The sequence below is a fragment of the Urocitellus parryii genome, chromosome 4 (genome assembly GCF_045843805.1).
Source record: "Urocitellus parryii isolate mUroPar1 chromosome 4, mUroPar1.hap1, whole genome shotgun sequence".
NCBI lineage: Eukaryota > Metazoa > Chordata > Mammalia > Rodentia > Sciuridae > Urocitellus > Urocitellus parryii.
In genome coordinates, this window is record NC_135534.1 from 195,409,677 (window position 1) to 195,435,120 (window position 25,444).

Sequence of the window (25,444 nt, forward strand, 5' to 3'; positions counted from 1 at the left end):
CTCTCACCAGTCAGAAAGAAGCACTTCCTCTTCTTCTTATTGGCTGACATTCAATTTTCCATTCTAAATTATGAACTCACTCTGCATGCAGAACTTTATACTTACTTGTGTATTTCTTACAATTCATATGAGAGATCCGTGAATACAACTGAAGAAAAGAGGTTACAATAAATTATAAACTTTTCTAAATCTAAAATTATATTGGGATATCTCAATCTGATATCATTGATACATCCAATTTCGGTGTAGTGACCTAAGGTATATAGAAACTGAAACTATGAATTTGGTTTCACGCGTCCCTGAAACCAAGAAGAAACAGAATGATTGTTCAACAGCTCTGACATCCCAGGAAGAATTGATTTTATGTGTGCTATCTCATAGAATGTTCAAAAGAGCACCATCATGCAAACATAATTGTCCTTTTGTTTTGCAAATTAGAAAACTGAGTCTCATAAATGTTAAATGACATCTTGAAGGTCACATTTCCTGTTGGTGACAGAGCTAGAATTCTAACCCAATTGTGTATTATTCGACTAAATCATGATTCATGTGGCAAAAGGAATGAATAGAGGAGATTCCAAAATCTTGAGGAAAAAAATGAATACAATAAAATGTAAATGATGAGTGTCACACTGGGGCAGAGTTTGTGAATTTAATTCCATAGTGCCATACACAATTGGTTCTGGGAAGTGTTGACACCAAAACTTACAAGACAAGGAGCTATTCTTGACAATGTCTTGAGTAAAATATGGGTGTAATTAGAGGTATTAAAAGAGGTTAAAGCGCTAAGGCATGTGGATGGTTATATAATTAAGTTTGACATCTTCACTGGAGATCATATCAGGTACTGCTGGATGGGTGGACTTTAAGAAGAAAAAAAAATGAATGAGTTAGAAACTGCCTGAAGAAAAAGTTAGAAAATTAAAATCCATCAAATCCAGAGGAAATTGGTTTAAGACTAACTTATGAGAATTCCCAAAGGATTGGAAGCTACACAACAACCAAAAAATAGGAGCTATGGGAGAGATAATAAAACCAGAATGGCTAGATGCATGAATAGAAGTTGATTCAGGTCAAGAATGTCTATTTTTAAACACTTGAAGACTAGTCTATCTAATTCCAACTGTGAGAGAGATATCCAAGGACTGTACCATAGGAAAAAGAAAAATACTCAGAAAAATAGAATAATACTGTCTTGTAGATATGTGTTTCTTATCAAATACTTTGTGCAGTGATTCATACCCTCCAGTTATATAATGTAAGAATAGTGGACTGCACCATTGTCAGACACTAACATTTGACCAAAATTTTTGTTCCTCCTGAGAACACATTTTCCACCAGCCTTATTTGTGGCCATGTCAGCCAGTACCAGGTAGTGGAACACTAACAGAACTGTTATCTGCTACTCCAGCTGAACTCATGAAACCCTCCTGTGGATAAGCCTCAATATTCTTTCCTGTTCCCTTTCGTGTAAATAAGTAAGACATCTTTGGCAGGCATGATTGGCAATGATAGAAACACAATGTGGGAATATCCTACAACACTAAACTGCCAACCCTTGAGGAACATTGACTGTTGAGCTTATTAGATTATGAAGAACATTTAAACAATGCTGGATCCATCAAATACTTCAACTTTGAATATCATAGTGGTCAGTATGGTGTTAAATAATATGTAGATGATTTCTTCCAACCTCATCCACAGATGAATAAATGAAAATGCAAAGTCACAGGATTAGGGTTAAGAACAGAGACAGCTTCAATGTGCAAAGCCAGCAAACTAGAGCTTTGGAAAGAACAGAAAACCGTTGTGTCTGACTCTAGTTCACTAGGAGATGTGGTTTTTATTTAAGGAAAACAATTTAAATGTTAGTATGGAATATAATCTGGAGTCAGTGAGAGTTGTGGTCGGCCTGACTTCCAAAGTTAGAAGGAATCAATGGAAGTCATAGATTAATGCCAATAATTGCCTCAACATGAGGAAATCTACATAAAAGTAACAGTGGTGTTTCCACAAACTGCTAACTTTTTTGAAGTCCTCTAATGAAATTCCCGTTTTTAGTCATTGCTTATTTAAAAATCAGATGTCTCAAGACAAAGTTATCGATATGTTTTTAAACAGGGCAAAGGAAGCAGAAATAATAACTTATAAAAAGCATTTGAATTCCAGAATAGTATAAAATGAACATAAGGCTAAGACTCATGTAATCTAGATCTTGATTCTGATTCTTTGATTAATTTGTTAGACATCGAAAATCCCATTTAAAACTGTGCTTCAGTTCTTTTATTTGTGAAATGGGAATCATGAGTGTTGGTTTCTAATTTGTGTGTTGTTAAATAGATGAGCTACATCAAAACACTGTTACTAACAAAATATGCCAGTGATCCTACCCAAGCTGTATCATTAGTAAATACTTATTTATCACAGAGAAAACATTCTTCTATCTTATAAATACCAAACTTCCTCGAGATCTTGTTAAAGACTTAGATTATTTGAATGACATTCAGGATACAACAAGATCTAGAAAAGTATTGTCAAAAGTTGCCTACCCTCTTTGGAGCCTAATAAATATGACGTAATAAATACTGGTAATTTCCTATGACCAAGGTCAGGAATCTTCTTTCTATAAATCTTTCTGATGTTTCAGTAGAAATTTTCCCTTGATGTTTGGTGTGGACAACAGAGAGGAGACACCTTCCTTGTAGCTAAGTCTGTAGGTTTTTCAAGAAGGGGAAAAAATACTCTGAACACTTTTACTGCCCTCTCTCAGAACAGAATTGCTTGGCTGAAGATGACATTCAATCATGATTTTCTTAGCTCATATAAGATACCATGGGCAAGTTTAAGGAACAAATAGCAAACAAAAGAGTCTTAAGACTGACAATTTGGCAGGTTTTATTTATTTTCTTTAGTGTGGTCTGTTTTCTTGGGAAAATTTAACATACAATGAAAGACAGTTAAGAAACTGGACAGTAACCCCTGGCTAATGCCACTTGTTTCCAGGGGGAAAAGCATTAATAGCATATGGTGACACCCCTGTGTGTTGGGTTCTTCTAGGGGATTCACCAGAATCTCCTACAGAGAAGCACAGCACAGAAACTTCCATCTATAGCTAGTAAATAGAAGTCAGGGGAGTAGAAAACATATTGGTGTTATCTCAATTGGGAGGGAGACACCAGGTGTTGATCCAATCCAGTTATTGTGAAAGCAATTAGCTTTGATAAAACCATAGAAATACCTAGCAGGGATTTGGCAGCACATTAGCAGTTAAGATTTCAGATAGATGAGAAGACACGCTGGTTGAAATTATGATTTTATAGACTCTTTGCCTGTTGATAACTTTTGAATTTGTTGAAAGCTTTTCATAAAAGATATGGATGAAATATGGCAGAAAGTTCAATAAAGACTTTTGAGTCTGGTGTGTCCTGACAATCAGCAAAGTGTGTTTTACAAAAAAGAGAGAACTGTATTTAGCTATGACATAAGTCACTCTTATAGATTTTGAGTTTAATGACACAGAAGAGGAGAAATAAAAACAGTTTTGGAAAAATAATTTGACAATTTCAAGATACTGGGACATTTTTGCTCTTAAGATTTCTTTCTTCCTTTCTTTCTTTCTTTCTTTCTTTCTTTCTTTCTTTCTTTCTTTCTTTCTTTCTTTCTTTCTTTTTCAAATAAAGAAATGAAAGGAATGATGGGCATACATATTGGTAAGCTACAGTATAGTTCCAGAGAGATCATTGTAAGAAAGGAACTGAAAACCATGTCAAAGAAGATACGGGAGAAGAACATGGATGCTTTTTGCATTAAGAGAGAAAATATGGGGAGGGCAGTAAAAGAGCCATGTTCAAATGTTACAGGGTTCCATTTGAGAGAAGGAGGAAGGCTTAACAGAAAGAGCTTTGAACTGGTTTTATGAATCAGGTAATGTGTTCTAGTCCCACAGAATTATCTCTTTCTATCTTTACATGGGGGAGGATGTTATTTTTTCCTATTTTATAGAAGAAGATACACATTCAGACTAAGTTATACAAGACTATGTAATTAAATAGCTACTCTGAGAAAGAATGGGTGTATTCTTTTTTTCCCTACATATGCTGAAGATCTGCTAATGTCCTTTACAAAATTAGTGGATTTACTTGTTTTTTAGAAAACTGTAAAATTTTTGTAGTCACTAAGACTACAAAGTTACAACAATATCAGGCTGCCCAATTCTCAGAAAGATGTATTTCCCGTGTTGTAATAATAGAATTTATAATGTTTGAAAGTTTCTGAAACATATCTCTGTTCAAAATCTTTACTACTTGCTTTTGATGGTTTATCTTATCATATTCAGCTTATGTAATATTTCCCAAAATGTTATGATATTTTCCAAATATCATAGTATACACTTATGTATTTTTTCTGAGAGTTTCTGATTTTCATCTGGATATTTATATATTGATTCAGATCAAAGATATTTGTACATATTCAGATAAACACATAAACACATATAATTGTGTTCTTTGTTTCTCTTTCTGTCTCTGTCTCTTTTTTTCCCCTAAACTTGTGGTATGAAAGGCATTTGGCAAATAGTCCAATATAATATTGTTGCTTTAATAAAGAATGTCCAATCTTGAGCATTTCTTAAAAAATTACAAACATGACATTTGTTATAAATACATTAGCCATCTTAAAAATACATTAGCCATCTTAAAAATGCCCAAATATTTTGACTCCAGAACTCCATACCCGAAAACCCACCCTAAGGAAGTAATACCAAGTACAAATAGTGTAATCTCACAAAAAATACATTAATTTACTTATAACAAATTTCTTGGAAATACCAGATACTGATCAAAACATTTATAATTGTTTTAATAAAATGATAAAAAGTAATGTCATGAAATGGATGTTAAGCCCACAAATTAGGATGAAATTTGTTTACACAGTCTATCTCTAGCCCCTGAAAACATGCCCAGAAGAACTCAATGGGAATTATCAAAATATAACCACTAGCCAAGATTTTGGATCAGGAGATAATGTAGGGGATTTTCTTAAATTTCCATGAGTATTTTTCTCAATATTTATCTACAATTTTTAATTAATTTAAAGATAATTAAATAAGATTTTAGATATTTATGCCATTTCAGTATATAAAATTTTACAATTCAATCAGTGGTTAAAGTTATTTTTGTAAATTATCAATTGTTGACATTTATAGTTGCAATTGATCAAGGTCTCATTGTCTTCTTTTTGTTCACTATATTTTTACATCTCCTGGTTTTCTTGAAGGTGACTTATTCTGTACTATCTGAAAGATGAAACTAGAAACAAAGAGCTGAAGTCAGAGGGAAGCATATTTCTGGTCACCACAAAGAAGTGATTTCTAATAAAACCAATCATGGGAAGAACAGTTCTCAGTACCTCCATGCTGGTTGACCGTTTCTAATGACCTCTTTCCTGAGCTGTCTTATGAACACTGGAAATGTTCCCAAAGAGCCTGGAATGACCCAACAAATATCTTGAGGGGGAAGTCTTAAATGTTTGAAAGGAATGAACTAGACTTTTTCTAAAAAGATTTTGTGTAAAGTCCAATATACCCTTTTGTCTATTTTAGGAATTCAAGGTTAATAATTTAGTTAACATCCTAATGAACTTATGGTAAAGGTTTGGAAAAGTCACTTAGCTGTTAGTTTTCCACACTATTAAAAAACGTGAATGGAACAGTCATGTCAGAAGCACACTACACAGATTAATTAGCTGATGTTTGCACAGTGATAAAGATTGAGCAATACAAGGTCTACCCAAGAATAAATAGTGCTATAAGGGCCAATTGGATTTTACCCAGCACTTTGTAATGGTGAAATGGGGGGCAAAGGGTGAGATGGCCAAAAAGAATGGAAAAAATTAAAAAGAGCGCACACCACACAAATGCAAATGCTTTGAGCACGCACACAGGCAACAACAACTTAATTAACCTGTAGGACCTAAGCTACCAATGGTCTCAAGGCAGATAGATTAGTCAGGATATTTAAAAGGGATTAGGGACCATAATGAGAAAGGGATCTGCAGTTAACCAACCTATCTTAGGTTAGGTTTTTAAAATGACCTTCTCATTTTGCACCCTTTAAAATCAACTTTATGTTTTAGAACAGCTTTAGAAGTTGCAAAGATAGTTTGTAGAATTCCCAGATGCCTCAAAGTCAGATTCTCCTACTATTAACATTTCAAATTAATATGGTATTTCTATTGTAATTAACAAACCAATATTTCTAATTGTCAATTAATACTCATACATTATTATGTTTTAAAATTTTTATTTAAATGTCTTTTTCTGCTCTATGATCCTATCCAGGATACTTTATTGTTTAGTCACCTTAGTCCTGAGGTTCATCTTGGCTATGGCGATTTATCAAAATTTTCTTTCTTTCTACACTTCTATGAACTGAATTGTGTCTCCCTAAAGTTCACATGTGAAGGCCTGATGGCCAAGTGATAGTTTTGGGACATGGGCCTTTGGGTTTAGATGAGGTCACAGGATGGATCAATGGCCTCATAGGAAGAGGTATGGCTTTCTTTTTCTTTGTCAATATGTCAGGAAAACGTAGGGTAGGGAGCTTTCTATGTGCAAGTCAGGAACAGAGCCTTACCAGAGCTCAGCCATGCAAGCACTCTGATTCTATATTTCAAGCCATAGGAATGTAAATCTAAAGCACTCCATTTATGCTATTTTGGTATGGCAATCAAGATAAGACATAACCTTGAAAGTTTTGAGAAGCACTTATCAGGTATTTTGTAGACATCTCTCAGTGGGATTTCTTTGATCCCGGTCCACGTGATTAGACTGGAGTTGTGCTTAAGAGGAAGAGTACACAGGTAGAGTGCCATTTTCATTACATCATGTCAAAGGTACATGCTATTAACATGACTTGTTACTTTTGATGTTGGTCTTGATCAATTCCCTGAGGTCATGTTTGTTAGTTTTCTGCACAGTAAAATTATCTTTTTTTCCCCTTTGAATACTGTACCCTTTCAGAAGGAAGTTTCAGTGTGCACAGTCCACACTTAAGGAGCTAGGAGCTATGATGGTGAAGTATCTACATAAAAATCTTGGTAGTCTACCGGAGGCATTTATTCAATTGCTTATGTATTTATTTGTTTACAGTACTGGGGATTGAATCCAAGGGCATTCTACAACTGAGCTACATCCTCAGTCCTTTTTTTGTTTGTTTGTGAAAGGGTCTCACTTAGCTTCCTAGGCTGGCTTTAAACTTGTGGTCCTCCTGATTCAGCACTCCCAGTAGCTGGGATTAAAGGCATGAGCCACACTGTGCCCACTTCAGTTGCTTACTATTATTACTGTTATATTTATTTCACACTTTAGGTTATAGTTGAATATAATTTTTAGTTTGTTACTAAAAGTTTTCCAGATATGTTCTGGGATTTGCCAGTGGGATCTTGTTCTGGGGTTCCTGTGTGTACCTTCAACATATTTCAATCTTTTTAGTTTGTTTGCTTTCTTGTACTTTTTACTTTTGAGCACTTCAAGGTGCTCCAACCCTCATTTTGCATATAAATTGCCTCCATCCTGGAACTAGCCATTTCTCTAAGAAGCCTTATTTGTTTGGTTTTTGATAAGTGAATGGTATTACAGACCAAGATCTGGGCACTGTGTGTGTTACAGTTTTTTTTTTTAATTTAATTTTTTTTAATACTGCAAATCTAAATCAGTGGCAGTTTATCACTGAGCCCTAGCCCTAGCCCTATTATGTATCTTATTTAGAGACATGGTCTCATTGAGTTGCTTAGCAACTCACTTTTGCTGAGGTTGGCTTTTGAATTCAAGATCCTCCTGCTTCAGCCTCCCTAGCCACTGAGATTTCAGATGTGCGCCACCAAGCCCTGCAGGCTTTTGCTTCTGATAAAAAGATAAACAGATGGTTTCAAGTAAGACAGTGTTTTTGATGGCTTTTGGTAAGCCTGGTGCATGAATAGGCAAGGCCAATCTTCTGGGTGTCTATATTGTAGGTGGCAGGCTGAATGGATCCACTGGTAGAATCTATACAAGAATTAATGAGTAGCAACCAAAGAAATGAGGGGCTGTATCTTATACACAGGTATGCACACATACACACATACACACACATACACACATACTCCTGTGCATCTTTTCAGATATTTTCATCTGGTAGGATTGTTGGTTATTGTGTTCTTTTCTAAGGAATCTGACCTTTTTTTAATATTTCAAACTCCTCAGTGTTTATTTATCAAAATAGACATCTCTGTAAATACTTCCTGCTAGATTCAATGTTTTTAAATTTTTTTTGCATTATTTTCTTCATTGAAAGGGGTTTAACATTATTAACTTTAATTATTTAGTTTTGAACACCATAAGCATTTCAATAGTTCTGAAACAGCCCTGATATTAGACTACCATAGATGAGCATAGTGGCCAAATTTTTTCATGCAAAACAAAAATAACAATTAAAAGTGGCCTGTATTTGTATAACAGTAGTTCTTGGGAATATTGGTTATTCACGGGTCAATTTCTTCCATTCCTTGAAGGAAACTGACTAAAATCTGAGCATAAGCCAACTGAAAAATGTGATTTCCATGTGGTACTTGGAGACAGAGGCTTCTGGGCAAGCCTTCTAAAAAGCAGGCAACACATGTCTGACAAAATTGCTTTAAGACATTTTAAAAGATAATTTAGTTTTTAAAGAGGTTACAGGGGACAGCCCGGCTTCCTTATGTCTATCACTGTAGTGTCATACAGCCTCCATGACTTGCCTACGTGTGTATAATTAAACATTCTTGTTTTACTGAGCATTAAATTCAACTGCTTACCATGGTTCATGAGAACCTCTACTTACCCTGCTTTGCCTTCCTTCTAGACTTATCTTCTCCTCTCTCCTCCTTCTCAACATATCAGCCACACTGACCTTTCTGCTCCTCCAAGCAAGCTGCGCTTTCTCCCTACCCAGGTCTTCAGTAAACTCTTTCCTCTTTGTAGGATCTTCTACACTTTTTCTTTCCCAATGATTTATCCACATTATTATTTGAAGTCACATCTCAAATGTTCCTAAAGGTTCTTTCTTGGTACTGTGTCTAAATAAAGCTGCCTTTTTGGTGGGGAAGGCATAGCAGGAATTGAATTCAGGGGCACTCAAACACTGAACCACATCCCCCAGCCGTATTTTGTGTTTTATTTAGAGAAAGGTCTCACTGAGATGCTTAGCGCCTTGCTTTTGCTGAGGCTGGCTTTGAACTCACAATCCTCCTGCCTCAGCTTCCCCAGCTGCTGGGATTACAGCAGCGTGCCTCAGCTCCCAGCAAGGCTGTTTCTTTATCCCATTGTTTTCTGAGTAGCGTATATCAACTGAATTTGCCTTACTGAATTATTTATTTATTTGTGTGATTTCATTTGACAGGCTTCAGGGAACCTACTGATACACTGATGGAGGCTCTGTGTATATAGCAGAAAAGAAAATAGACAAGGCCTCTGACTCTGTGATGCCTGCCATTACAGTGGGACACATTAGTCAACCAATGCCCAAGTTCATACATACTGGACGTGTGTAGACACTACAGGGACTAATAAACCAAAGAAGGGGAGAGGTCAAGAACTGAAAGGTAGTGGAGGCCCCAGTCCTTAATGAGGTGACATATGAGCAGACTTCAAGGAGTAGTCTTGAAGCCCAGTTGTACTTGCTGCATTTGAGGTTCTGCAGCAGAGGTGGGATGACCTGAGTGGGTGGGGCAAATCAGGGGGTGGTGATTGATAAGTTCCAAAAGATAATGATCATGCAGTGGTTTGAAGTCTCTGGCAGAATTTGGTCCTTGTTCTCGGAAACATGAGAAAGTTCTTTAAGAGGAATGACATGGACAGACTAAAATGCAAAGAAGATCCTCCTGTAGCTGTTGAGGTACCAGGCTGCAGGGTCCCAAGGCCTTGGCACTGGAGATAGCACATATAATTACATTCACTCTGCTAATAAAATGCAGGCTTCCTGAGAAGAGGGAATGGTGGGTACATTTGACTCTTTATACCCTAGTGCCAACACCAGCATCATTTTATTGGATTTGGTTCTCCAAGAAAAAAATGGAAGATTTGCAGATTTCCATATCTATGTAATGGGAAAATAATACTCTTCTCAAAGTCTTACTGGAGAGATTAAATGAGATAATAATAATAATGTTTTAATCTCTATTCAAAGCATTTAACAAAATTCTTATTTTTTTAATCCTCAATGGAAGATGAGTTCACTGATTTTCTCATAAATATGAAGTCACTTATTCTGTAGCTATTTGAAATAATAGCTTTGCCCAACTTTCCCCATCCTCCCACTCCACAAAAGTGGGAGAGAAGGAACTATTTAGTATTACTTCCAAGGACTTGAGATCACAATAGGTTCAGGAGTCATAACGAGAGTAAAATATCAGAGCTGAATTACTGGGACAGTGATTGCAATATCTAATTGTACAGGTCAAGTTAAACGATTATTTAAATATGTTACAAGTGCTGTTTAGGTTAAAAATTACATTGGAATTTTCCTCCATAGAGCTATGAAGGTCTGTTAAATATTAGTCATGATTATTTTAATGCAATATGTTATAGGTTTAAAATGGTTTAAAAATATAAGCTAGTATTTTAATAAGGAGCATTTGGTATTATTAATGAAGACTTAAATCACATAAACTTATTTTAGATATAGAAATTTGTATATAATTATATATATGTATGTATATATTATATATTATTCAAGTAACTCTGTTGCTTGAATATGTTCTTGCTATAAACTTTATTTTTTGTTCTGTTATTGAAGTTAGCATCTACATTAGCTATATAGGCTAGCAGCATCCATGGACCATGGTATTTTGTGTGGAAACTATAGAATGGATGATATTTATGAAGAATAATGTTCGTGAATACAGTTTTCCAGGTCATTTTTAGCAGCAAAAAAGATTTCAAACTAGTGTTTATTCCTTTTTATCACAAATATGCCATTTATCATCATTGTTTAGATCTCTGTAGAGAAAGAAATCATATATATGATTATATTTGATCATCATACTTACTGTTTGAGACAAATCAAGCCCACTTGTGCTATCACAGTTCTACAGATAAGGCAATAAAATTGTTGGTGATCACCTGTCAAGTCGAATCTTTAGACTGTGCGTGAAATTTCTGAAGACTAAATAGCTGTGTATTCCAAGTGATGTTCTAGTCAATGCTCATGTTGAACTGAACTTTAGATCCCTGTTTATTTTCTTCCTCTTGTGGATGCCTAAAAATGTAGATGAAGGCAGTCACAATTGACTTGTTGTCTGTAATACAGCACAGAATCAAAATCTATTAATGCTCTCTCTATTGCTGATGTCCCAGAACCAGATGCATTATTTCTTTATGGGGCAGGCATACCAGATTAGGATTCCAGGACAATTTAAAAGTCATAATAGCAGTACCCGAATATGTTTCACAAAGGGTAACCCATCATCCCTCCAACTGATTAGTGCACTTTTTAAAATAAAGGCAGAATTGCCTGGAGATATCAAATAATGCTTCTGTGACCATTTTGGACCCTGGTTCCATTCTCAACTTGGCTATTTGGTCTCCAAAATAAACCACTATCTTTTCTTGTGCTACAATGTTGAGATTTGTGCCCAGTTCACAATGGCATTGTGCAGCTTGTTAAATATAGGTAATGTGTTTTGGAACTGTCTTTGGAGTGAATGAGGTGGATACAAACAAGATGAACCTCTGTTGTGTGGCTGTTCTGAGTCTGATCAAATGCATCACACATCTTCTTCAAAATGTACAGGGAGAAATCTACAATATATGCAAATGTTAATAAACTTCCCCTAGCTTTTATGATTTCTATTGGGCCATGACATGCTTTAGCTGTATTTTTGAATGTGTTTGAAAGCAACATTTGACTGTGCATAATGTGCATGGCAGGGAAAGGTATTTTATCCAAAAGAGAATGATTGAACAGCTTGCAAAATCACATTGGTCTTACAGTCACCTATATACATACAGCCATAATAATGTCTATTTTATACTGCTGCCATTCCTATCCCCTTTTCCCCTCCTCTCCCCTCCCATCACATCTTTCTATCCAAATTAATGTAACACACTTTTTTTTCCTCCTCACAACATCATACATGTATTCTGTATAGCAATGAGGGTCTCCTTCCATCTTCTGTGCAATCATAAAAATGAGAAATTATAACCCATTTGATTCAAATGTATGAAATGTCAAGATCATTGGACTGTCATGTGTAACTAAAAAAAAAGAATGATTGAGACTATGGTTGTGGGAAAGAGTGGTGTGTTAAGTAGGAAACTACATAAATTTACTTAAAGTTGCTATCACAGAATCCTGTTAAGTCTGCTAATAATAGGGATAATTATAATTTTAATTGAGGTTATCAAGACATTAAAAACTATATGTAGCTTCCTTATAGCTTAAAAACCTTTAATATTTCAAAATAATCCCAGAAAACTCAGTTTTTTTCTGTTAAACATGCTTTTATTTTTTTCATTCACTCATTCATATCTGTATTCAATAAATATTTACATAAAAACATCTACGTGTCAAGCACTATGTGCTTGAAAATATGGGAATGAATGAATGGAAATGAGACTGTATTTACAGTTATTAGTTTACCATTTTGCTTCTTATTATATTGTGTAAAATGCATCAGGTAGGGTTGCTGATTTGGGGGAAAATAATGCAAGGACTATGTGGCAGTGGTGGGTACAGGGCTGCAACTTGAGATGGCATGTTTGGAGAAGGGCACACACATAAAAGTAAAGTTAGAGCAGAGGCTTGAAGGAGGAAAACAATGAAGCATGCAGATTCCTAGAAAAAGAGTATTTCTGGTAGAAATTTAAAAAAAAAACACATTGAAATTGAGGCAGGCTACATGTTCAAAAGGAAATGAGCTTGTGACCTCAGTGGACTCAGTGATGGAGAAAAAAACAACAACTAGATGAGGTGAGAAAGAATACAAACTATAGATTACAGGAATTTTGAGGACTTTGTAGGGATTGTTTGGGAATCTTCAAGATCAGCAAGTCAAAGGAAAATGAGGAGATCTTGGCATGCTAGAAGCCTAGAAAGGAGAATTTTATGGAAAATTTTAATAGTACTTGATAATTAATGAAACATTTTTCAAAATAAAATAATGATTAATTAATTACCTGTGCTAAATCCAGCACTATATGCCCTGTGTAGATTGTTCTCATGCTTTATTTATTTACTTTTTATTCTCAATTGTTTCTGCTACTGGGTGATGTCTGCAGCATACAAACTCCAATAAATAAGCATTTCTAAATACACAAATATGTTTTATAACTGAATGATTGCAGCATTGTTGTCTATTACATGTTTTGTAGAAAGAAGACCAAGAGAGGGAAATGGACTCCAAGATGCACTGAGGGTTTTGGAGCCTCTGCCCACTGGTATTTCTGCTCTTATAATAGAACTTTCAATTTTCATAGTAAATGCCTGAAATCTGGGATTTTCCCTTCCTCCTTGGATACCAGAAAAATCTGAACCTTACCTGCTGCTCATTTCTGGCTGTGAATGCATCTCTTGGTGCCAATTTTGCCTCCCCACTCTCAGATGTCACCAGCCACCCTGCTGAATTCTCATCTTGCCAGCTAGGGCCTAGCTTAGGCATAGAATGGCCAGGGTAAACAAACAAGAAATTATCACTTGGAACAAACATCTGATTATCTCAGCAGCAATTGCTATGAAAACAGAACACAGGAAAGGGCAGCTGCCTGCTTCACTGCTTTCATTCCAAGCTCTGATTGTTATGGAATGAGGTGGCCTTTCCACCTGGCAGTGGGTCATAGGACCAGGTGGTGCCAGGTGGCATGGACCACGGGGAAGAAGACGGAACAACTGTGACCCACCCATTCAGGCTCCGAAGAGACTCTCCAAGTCTCCAGGGTGCCCTAATGTGGAAAAAAATAAAAATAGAATGAAGAAGGATCCTAGGGATCTGTTTTGGGATTCTGCCCTACAAATTATATTGTGATATTAAGAAAGGAACTTCACCTCTCTGCAATGTGGTTTGATAGGTGGTGAAATGTCCTTAGTATTGTATAAGTCACAATGTTCTTGTGAGCCTCAATGATAGAGTATGTAGAAATTACTTGGGTTCAATAAATGACACAAAATGGGGTTGACTCTGATGAAAAATGGTATTTATGATGTTTGCTTTACCAGAATCCACCACCTGAGTTTAGAGCAAAAGCATATTAAGTTAATAAAATATGTGCATTGCATGAACACCATATGGGGAAAACTTTCTGTGATTGAGTACAAAAATTTGGTGTTCCTAATGTGATCTTTTGGTTTCATATCAGAAGTAAGTTGGTGGGGTTGCTTAATCCCTATTATTTATGAATGGGTCAACTTGTTAGATGAGATTTATGACAGTAGTCAATCGTGGCTACCATAGTAAATGGTTTTGGAAAACTAAATTAGAAAAAGTGAGGTGGATGATACAGGTAAAAAAATAAATAAATAAATTCTGCCTTGACACATGAATTAGATGGGATGGGATTTTGCAACACCAATGTTAGTTCCAAAAGACCTTCATGAGAAGTCAGCATGGGACACTTATTCCACACTTCTGCCGCTCCCACCAGGAAGATGTGAGGGACATGCAATTTTATGATACCATGCTGTGAATGGTGGCTTCTAGAGATTAACATAGCTTCATTTGCATAAGTATGTGTTGCAACCCTGGGGGACATGGAGGTTTTAAATTTGGAAATTTGGTTTATATTTGGTGATTAAATGATTGGAAGGAAGGTGAAGTTTTCTATAGATAATACCTTTCCCTAGGCTTCAATCTCCAATGACATTCTGTGATTTTTTTTTTTTTTTTAGCAATTTCATTCATTAGTTAGACCTAAATGTCAGGTGACAATGGTTAAGAGAGGCAAAGTTGATTTTATGAAACATATACAGTGTGCCAGACACTAATCATGTATGTTTTTCTTTTCATTTAATTCTTATTAAATGAAAACAAAGTGAAATAGAGAAATTATTTAGTCCATTTCACGGATGAGGAAATTAAGAAGTTAGACACAAACTAACATGTGACACACTGGAGTCTGTCCTTGGACCTGCATGATTACAAAATAGGCCTAGTGGACATAATATGTGGAAAAGCACAAATCCTATTACTGGAAAAGCAGCCACTGACAGCTTCTTTCTGTCTTGTCCAGGTCTACCTGGACACAATCTGATCCTGAACCAGTCGCCTGACTTGTTAAAGACTTATCTATGTCCTCAAAGGGATGGAAGCATTTTAGGTCCTTGTTTAAATGGAATCTAGGAATAAGTAGAATGGGTGGCTCTGAGGGCCTGGTTAGAAGTACAGAGTTCCATTAGAACCTCTGGAATCATTTAACAATATCCATAGGTAATTTGTTTGGACACTAAAGTTTGAAAAATACTGGTCTAGGCCTTTGACATCTTCAAGTCTAAAATTTTTTGAGCCTCAGGTGACATTTGCCTGCCATTTTTTCTTCTAAATAAGGTTGCTATTACAAAAAGTGCACAGAATCCAGAACCAAGAAGTTTTGGGTTGAATCGGGACCCTGCATTATGACTGAAGTCACCTTAGATGGTGCCTTCCCTTATCTGGGAAAGTTGAACTTGTCCTGGGTCAACAGTCAGTTCCAAGGTCCTGCTGATAGGAAGGTCCAGCCTGCCTTCCTGACTCCCAGGTCATAGTGTGGAGTTTAGAGTCTGAGACATTAATGTTAGGAAGACGTAATCCCCTTGAGTCACATGCCTTACTACAAGTTATAGATAAGCCATGCTGCCCTTCCTTCTAACCCTGAACTCAATTACTGTGTGGCACCAACAAATTTGCTTTAATGTCCCTGCTCTCTGGCTATCACTCAGGGATGCTCTGATTAGCTGCATCTTAAGGGATGACAAATAGGATGCATAAGCTATTTCTATTTTTGTGGTGATGCTGCTCTGTGATTAGATTCTGGAAAAAGAGTGAATCTTTGGTGAAGGCTGAATAACCTCATCCCATCCCTTTGGCAAATAAAAGGAAAATTTTAAATTGTCCGTGTTTTGAGGATATTTGTTCTGGGTTTGGACCTCTCCTGCTTTTCAAATCCTATTTTAGATTTTCCTCTGTAGCCAGCAAGCTGTGACAAATGTATCATTTCCTTGTCATTACTCATCCTCCTATGAGTCCACCTGTCTTCCTGGGCCATATCTGGAGACCAAAGGTAGACTGAGACAACTGGTCTACTCATAGGGATGCGTCTCCCAGACTTTACCATATGTGATGCAGATGGAGATTCAGGAACTAGGGCAGGATGGTGACAAGAAGCAGAAAGAAGGATGTGAGAGGGAGATACTGACACAGACAGTGGTTGGGGGAAAGAAGAGAGATTAAGAGGGAATGAAGGACAGGAAACTGGGGTAACTACTTGACAGAGGGAAGGCTAGGAAGATGATGTGAAGGAGTGAATGAGGATAAAGAAAAAAAACAAAATGCTTAAGTGAAGAGATCTTAAAAAGAAATAAAGGAATCAGAAAAGAATGAGATGGAAATGTGTGACAGGAAAAAAAATAGAGAGAGGAAAGGGGAGAGAGGTGAGAGACAGATATACAGAGACAGAAACATCAATCAAGAAAGAGAATGAGACTTGGAGGTGGGCAATGCAAAAGCTCAAAGGTTAGGATGGTTATATAATGTATCATTCTTGCTATGAGAGAGAAAAGAGGAGAAATTAACCAGGATACTAAGGCAATCAATGAAAGCACAACTGCACTGAGGAAATGAAAATAGATGTTAGTATAAGATAAATAGAGGTAGAGTAAGGTCATATATACTGGGGAAACAGAAGAGTGAATGTGGGGCCCAGCATTGCTTTCCACGTTATAAGCCTATAAGTCCAATGAAGTTATTTGACAGAAAACCATTTTGTGGTCTCTGCTGAGGCCAGTTATTTCCATGAACTTTTTCATTATGTCTTAGAACAACATTGTGAGTTAGCATTATTATCAAAATTTTATCCCTGATGGAGAAAAATATCTATGAATGCCTGAGAAGGTACTCTTAGAATAACAAAGGTAGGTCCAATTCTACCGTGAATTTTATTCTGTTGCCAAAATATATCTCTAACACCTGCACATTCTTATTTCTAATACCACCCTCATCCTTTCTCCTGTACATTATTTCTCATCCCCTAACCCTTTTCTCTATAGCCTTCCATCATGTTCTATGCTTCTCTGCAGCAGAACTTGGTGGTGCCTCTCATTTTGTTAAAACCCTCCCATGCCAGCATAAAGAAGTCCAATTATTACCTATATTTCCCATTCCCCAGACTCTTCATTTCTGGCCTCTGCTTCCATCATTTCCTGTTACCTGCCAATACTAAATTATAGTCAATTTGCTATATTAACCACATAGCTATAATTCCTTTTTCCCTGTTTGCCTTTTACCTTTCGTTCATATCTCTGTTTTTGTTTGTTTTACTCCCTCACAGGCCTGCACTATTATTATATAGAAATATAATAATAGTAGAACCATTATTTATTATTATTATTATTATCATTATTACTAATAGTAGTACGATTTAAACCCAGGGGTGCTAAACCACTGAGCCATTTTCAGCCCATTTTTTTTTATGTATGCTTAGGGCCCTGCTAAACTCCTGCAGCTGACCTTGGACTCATAATCCTGCCTCAGCCTCCTGAGCCGATGGCATTATAGGCATGTGCCAGTGCGCCCAGCTCCTTAATTGTTGTGAGTAAATGAATGAAGGAGGTAGTCAGTATAGTCAGTATAGGAAGATTCAAATCATAGTTAATGCAAAATTACCAAAGTTATATCTAGCAGAAACAAGTTCATTTCATCTTCCAACTAGTTTTTTTTTTTTTTTTGTGATGCTGGAGATTGAACCCAGGAACTTGTACATGCTAGGCAAGCACTCTACTATAGCCCCAACCCCCAACCAGGCATTTTAAAAGACTTCCTATCACTTCCACAAGGCAGGCAAAAAGTGTTAGGAATAAGCCACCAAGGTGAGGGGGTTCCACAAAGACTTTCCTGACAGCTTCAAAGAAGCAACAAGCCCTTCACCTCTCATCTTGAGAGTTTAGCAAGGCACCTGGTACAGCACAACACTTATGAGTAACAGAATATATCACATATAAAATAAATGAATCATTCTTTCAACAATTTGCCATTATACACTGGTTCCTGTCCTGAGTTCTCCATCAGAGGACAGAGACATATAATTTTTGTCTTGCTATTATTAATGTTATTTTTATCTTTGAAATCCTTTCTTTAAATGAAATCTTGTTAAGACACCTCAATATATAAGATAGATGAAAGAGGTACTATTCTGTAATGAGGGATTAGGGCAGAGGTCTAACACAAGGCATATTCTTGCTGAAATTCTTGAGGTAATTCATTGAGCAAAGTCTGAAACCAGTTGTTAAAGAAGCAGAGGAGTAGAGCAGAAATTCAATTTGCACACAGGGCTGGTAATGAAGGGTCTGAATGTCGTTAATCCTGATGTCAACATTGCAATGTAACTGAAATCCATGGATAAACCATTTGTCTGTGTGTAGGTCTGTCTTTCTATCTGTTGGTCTCTATGTATCTATGTATCTATCTATTATTCTGTTTAATTATCTCTAAAGTAAGTTCAATAAATCATTACTACCTTGAAGAAAATGAAATTTCCACTTACTAATTTTTATATAAAATAATGAGTTGGTGGAGATGTCCCAGAATAGTCCCTTCTTGTGAACATATAAAGGCAATTCTTGTATCTGTCTATATGTTCTCTCTGTACCAAGTTTCTAAATTGCAACTAATATATTCATAGTTTCCAACTTATTGGAAATGTTTTAAGAAAGCAAGAAGTACAGAAATAAATGTATTCAAGATGACCAAGAAGTAGAATGATTTCTAATAAGGAAATGATAATTAGAACTCTGCTGCCCCCAATTTAGTAGCCATTAGCCATAGCTGACTATTAAGCACTATAAATATGGCTTATATGATATAGGCACTGAATCTTAAATTATATTTAATTTTACTTTCTTTACATTTATAATTAAAATTTTATAGTGAAAGTCAATCTCATCCTCAATTTTTTCTTAGCTACCAATGAAAATATAATAAAGAATGACATATAAACATATATAATGCCAATTTTTAATAATCCATAATGCTGTACAATTAGCTAATAATGGATAACAAACTATTAATGTGGCTTATGTAATAATAGTCTTTTTTTCTGATGAGATTGAGCTGGGAGATTCTGCTGATATGGGCCCAGCACAGCTGATCAGCTAGGCTGTTCACACATCTAGATCAATAATCAACTAATCCGGAAATCTTCAGTCCAGACAGTGTGGAGATGTGGTTCTGCTGTCTAGGTCTCATCCTCCAGCAACCCAGCTATGGACTATTTCATGAAAAGCCCATCTTGTTTCATGCACCACGAGAGGAAAGAGAAAAAGTGGAACTCTATAGGCCCTTCTTCAAGTCCCTGTGTCAAGTTCTGTTTCCTACGGCAAGGCACATGACCAAACGTATTCAAGGGGTGACCCCATCTGTATATGTGTCTTTTTCATAAGAGGAACCTCAAAGTTAAAAGCAAAGAGTAGAAATTAGGGTCTTTAAAACATCCAATAAAAAATAGTGCTTAAGAGCAATACTTAATTCTTACTCATAGAGGAAATGACATCGAAGTCAAGGAGATGATTTGTATAAAGTTTAAAATTATTATGTGATAAATATTTTATACTTATTTCAGGCAAAGCACAGAAGGTACTGGATCATCTGATTCAAACTCTGCAGAAGGGAGCTGTTCAAGGATGAGTGAGGGCAAAGGACATGGATAGTGAAAGGGAGTATTGGGAACAGGAAGAAGAGGACAGCGCCAGCCCCAGCTTGAGCACAAACTGTGACATTGAGATGCCTAAACACACCTGATCTCTCCCATGTGGGCCAGTGAGCCTGTGCACTAACAGCAGGAAGCATCTCCAGGAATCTGTGCTGCCCATCATCATGCCTCAGCCAATCACAGTCCTCAGGGGCAGGACAGACTCTTTTCCTTCCCCTAGGCACAGCTTCAGGATCTTCCCTAACAAAGAACTGCAGGCAGCCTACGCCTGCAGAACAAGGATGGGACACATCATCAGGTGGAAGTTAGAAGCTCTGGCCATGCTTCCTCATTGTCTTTCCATACTTGTTTTGAAATTTAAAGAGTCAACAAATCCTTCATGTCTCTCACACATGACTCTTCTGTTCCTTTCCACTGTCATTGTGAATGTGTAGTCAGAGATTTCCCTCATTTCATTCCTGAAAGATTGTGAGGTTCCCTTAATGTTTTCTCTGCTGTCAGTCTCCCCACCATTATTACAATGGGGAATTCTAAAAGAACAACCAATTTGACATATGATGTTAGTATACACTTACTGCAACAGAACCAGGAAATCAGTCACCTAACGGTGGCATGCAGGGGGAATGGGCTTCTTCATTTTCTACATGAGCAGTTAGATTGTTAGCAGGTTCTATGATCTGTGCTTAAAGTAGCCCCTGGCAGCTGACCACCCTCTGTTCACCTCCATCCCTCTCTGCCTTCCAGCCTCACAGTCCTTCTCTCAGATCATCAGTTATGGTCCTCTCTGCTCCAAGCCTCACGTCCTTCAGACCCCCTGCTCCCTCTGCTTACAGTTCCTCCTTCCCAGGCTTTGCCTTCTGTGTTTCTTTTTCTCCTTCTTCCTTCCTTTCTTTCTTCCTTCTTTTTCTTTTCTCCCCCTCATTCCTCTCTCTTTTTCTTTCATTTTTTTCTCTCTTTCTCATTTTGCCTGTTACTCCTACTTGTATTTCAGATCTCAATTCACCATCAATGCCTTGAAATATCGTTTCCTGACATTCCAGCCTAAGATAAGGCTTCTGTGCTATTTCGTTTTATATTCCTCTATTGTAGGTCTGTCACAGTGACAAAAATATTGAATCTTAGATGCTAAACTTTCCTCCCAATAAAGGTTGAAATTCCATGGAAGCAATTTGTACTTCTTACTCACCATGGTGCCCACACTTATGAGTGCATAGAAGAATCTTATGAAATATTTGCACAATGAGTAAACAAATAAATAAAAAATAAAACTGCAATCTAGAAGAAACAATTGACCACAAATAAGTTGTTCACTGTGGCAGAGAATGGCCATGATTTTTTTTTCGATTCTGTGTCCATAAAATGAATGAGTACATTTTATCCCAAACATAATGCTATCTCTCTGAGTATCAGCTTATTATTTTTTTTTAAATAGGAAAGGATGAAAACAGGAAGAAAGAGAGAGAGCAGATAAAAAAGGAAAAAAATCAAAAGAAGAGATGTGAAGAAAAGAGGAAGGAAAAGAAGGAAGAAAAAGCAATAATAATAATAATAATAATAATAATAATAATAATGGAAGCAAGGAGCAAGAAAAGGGGCAGGCAGCTGGGTGACTTGCTAGGCACAGAGAGAATCATAGGGACCAATTGTCTTTTCTGATTCCCTTTAAGGTATTTTAGTGTTTGATAGAGCTTTGACAATAGATTGTGACTAGCTGGTATGAGAAGAGTTAATGATCCCCAGTAATTTAAAAGATTCTTCAAGAAAAGGCACATCCAGCATCTGCATAAAGGTTATGCACAGGTAATAATAGTGAAAATCTCACCAACCTTCATTAAGCTGTTCTTTATTTGTCAAGTATTTGTCAAGTATTGCTGCAGGCATTTAACACATAATGTATAACAACAACATAAAAGTCAATAGTTTTATGGTCTTAATCTTATAGGTGGGAAAAATTAAGGCAAATAACTTATAAATAAGTACAGGAATATTCCTCTATCAGCCTCCTGTCAAAACTTGTTACTATCCATTGTCAGTGAGAATATAAAGAGACCATTAATGAGGAATTATAATTTTATATAACCTTCTTATAGGACAATTTAGCATTAGAGATGGGTATTTTAAATGTCCTTATCCTTGGCTTAACAAATACATTCTTGGAAACTGTCACATTCATGCCCACAACATTACATATAACAACAAAAGCCACAAAAATGATGGCACATGTTAAAACTTAAAAAAAATGGTTAAAATATTATATCTGTTGTATTCGTTTCCAAGAACTGCAGTAACAAACTACTAAACTCATGATGTAAAATGAGAAATTTATTGTCTTATAGTTCTGGAGGCTTTCTCTCTTTCAAAACCAAAGTTTTTGCAAGACTATGCTATCTGGGAAGCCTCCAACTTAACTAATTAAATTTGCAAAACTTTGATTATAAACATGGCCACATCCTGAGATTTGAGAGACATTCATTTTGGAGGTGACATTATTCAAACCAGTACATGTATGCTAGAATATTTCATTGTATAAATGACAATGTTCATTGTAAGGTGAACAGCTATGGAGTTCCCACGTGTCAAATAGTGAGCAAAGTCCTTGTACAGATTGTCTACTATATTCTTCACCACAATTTTTAATTGATTTTATTTTTTTAAATACACGATAGCAGGATGCATTACAATTCTTATTACACATATTGAGCACAATTTTTCATAACTTTGTATATAAAGTATGTTCATGCCAAGTTTGTGTCTTTATACATGTACTTTTTTACATTACAATTCTGATTACACATATATACCACAATTTTTCATATTTCTGTTTGTATATAAAGTAGGTTGACACCCAATTCGTGTCTTCATACATGTACTTTGGATAATGATTTCCAAGACATTCCACCATCCTTGCTAATTCCCTGCCTCCTCCCTTTCCCTCCCTCCCATCTTTCCTATCTAGAATTCATCTATTCCTCCCATGTTCCCCCTCCCTACCCCACTATGAATCAGCATCCTTATATCAGAAAAACAGCATACTACAGGGACATAGCCACATCAATGTTTATAGCAGCACAATACACAATAGCTAAACTGTGGAGCCAACCTAGATGCCCTTCAGTGGATGAATGGATAAAAAAAAATGTGGCATATATACACAATGGAATTTTACTCAGCAATAAAAGAGAATAAAATCATGGCATTTGCAGGTATATGGATGGCTTTGGAGAAGATAATGCTAAGTGATGTTAGCCAATTCAGCACACTCTTAAGATGTATTTTGTTACTACCGTAGATTGATGAAGAAACCGAAGCTTCCAGAATAAATCAGTTGTGCAAGGAGACACAGGCAGTAAGAAGAGACATGGGTCAGACCTTTATGTGCTGTGGTACAGTATCCACATGCTTAACTATGAGATCATTTAGAACTAACAGGAGTTATCTATTATATATAAAATTATATATAATTGCATATAAATATAATATAATAAAATGATATAACAATAGTACATTTAGAAATCAGAGGTATTTACAGAGCAATATGTAAAGTGGGATGCCATTTGTACCTGTAAGATATATATCAATGATTATCGTATGGGAATTATGTTAAATTATATAATGTAAAAATGATGATTGGTACATAGAAACACACGGGTGTTTGCCAAAAGCCAGCCATGAATGCATCAGATAGGATGAAAGGTGGTTCCCACTTAAAAAGTTTTATATGTTATTGATTATTTATTATTTTTTCAAACAATTAGATTTTATAATTTAAAAATATATATGTCAGGAAAGGAAATTCATGTTTTACCAATTTTAACCCCAGTTGCTTTTCCTGATATTAAGAGCCTTCGGGTAGAAGGGGAAATAGATGGAGTGCAGCTTGCTTCACTCCAAAGATTTTGTATTTGCAGTTTAATAGATGTTGAACTTCTCATTGGATTTTTTTGTAATAGGAATTTGTTCATCCATTCATTCACTGTTCATTAATTGAACAGAAATATTTGAGCACCACCTCTGTATTATTTCTAATGCCTCTTCCAGACCTAATACTGTATGATTATGTTTGTATGTATTAATATAACAGTAGGTTATTTATGTATTTGAACCAAAAAAAAATCATGAGTGGGGAAAATTTATGGCATTTATAAGAAATTAGTTAATTAAGTATTTATGGAAATACAGTGCTGGAAAATAAATAAAAGGTGGAAATCAACCTAATAGTCTTCTTTATGTAGTTATGGTTTTGCTTTTGCTTCCAATGCTTAATTCCCTAAATATAATTTCTTGTGGATTTTACTCATTATTGTATCCCCAGAACCCAACACATTTCTTGCCACATAGAAAAAATTTTTACATAAACTAGCTAAATTAATTGCTTTAGTAAAAATAAATGAGATAAATGTGCAATATTTTTACACGCATACCACGCCATACCAGAGGCTACACTGCAGGATGAAAAGGGCCCTGGACTTGCAGTCTGCCTCCAGGGTTCAAAACCATCCCTTGCTTTGCATTATTGGTTGCTGAACCCATCGGAAGTCATTCAGCTCTCTGAGCCTTACTGTCCCTGGCGGTAATCAGCAGGTCTTAGTGTTTTACTAAAATAATTTACATAATTACTTTCAGAATCAAATGAAATAATGGATACTGTGGGTTTTAAGAGTCTTTGAGTTTTCTGTGAATATCAGCAATTATTAATGATGCAAAGTCAGAGAAATTCACTCATCCATCTCACCCACAGCACAATGTTAGTGTTCCCTTATAGTTAATTCATGAAGGCTATAGCTACTTCAAGATGTTGAGTTCTTTGAGGGAAAAGACTGTATTGTTTACATTTAAACCCACAGGGCATAGAAAATGGCCAGGGAGATAGTAAACATAATTGATACTTCTTAATGGAAATTAAGTACATTTTACTTGATTTTTAAAAATGATTTGAGTTGCTGAAAAGATGTGTTTTATTGTTATTATTATCATTACCACTGTAACAAAAATAGGAATAGATCCTCCTAAGCTAAGGTAAACAAACAAACAAACAAACAAACAAATGCCCACACTACCAAATTTTTAAGGCTTGCTCTTAATTTTAAGATAACAGCTTCCTATGCCCTTCTCTGTGCATGTTTGGAGGCCTGCATTGCACAGTGAAAATCAGTCTGGGCTCTGTAGTCCATGAGGTATTTATAATATTGCACACTTTTTGTTTGTTTGTTTGTTTAAATATTTTTAGCTGTAGATGTACATAATATCTTTATTTTATTTATTTTTTAATGTGGTGCTGAGAATTGAACCCAGTGCCTTACACATGCTAGGCAAGAACTCTACCACTGAGCTACAATCCCAGCCTCTATAATATAGCACACTTTATGTAATATTTTTAAATTTGGTTTTCTCATCTTCAAAATGGAAGTAATAGTAACTGCCTGGTGAAATAATAGGGGATTAAGGAAATCATAATTGAATTGATCTGATCGGTACAATGCCCATTTTCCCCCTGTATTCTGAACATCTTTGCATGTCAATGAACATACTTCTGTAACACTG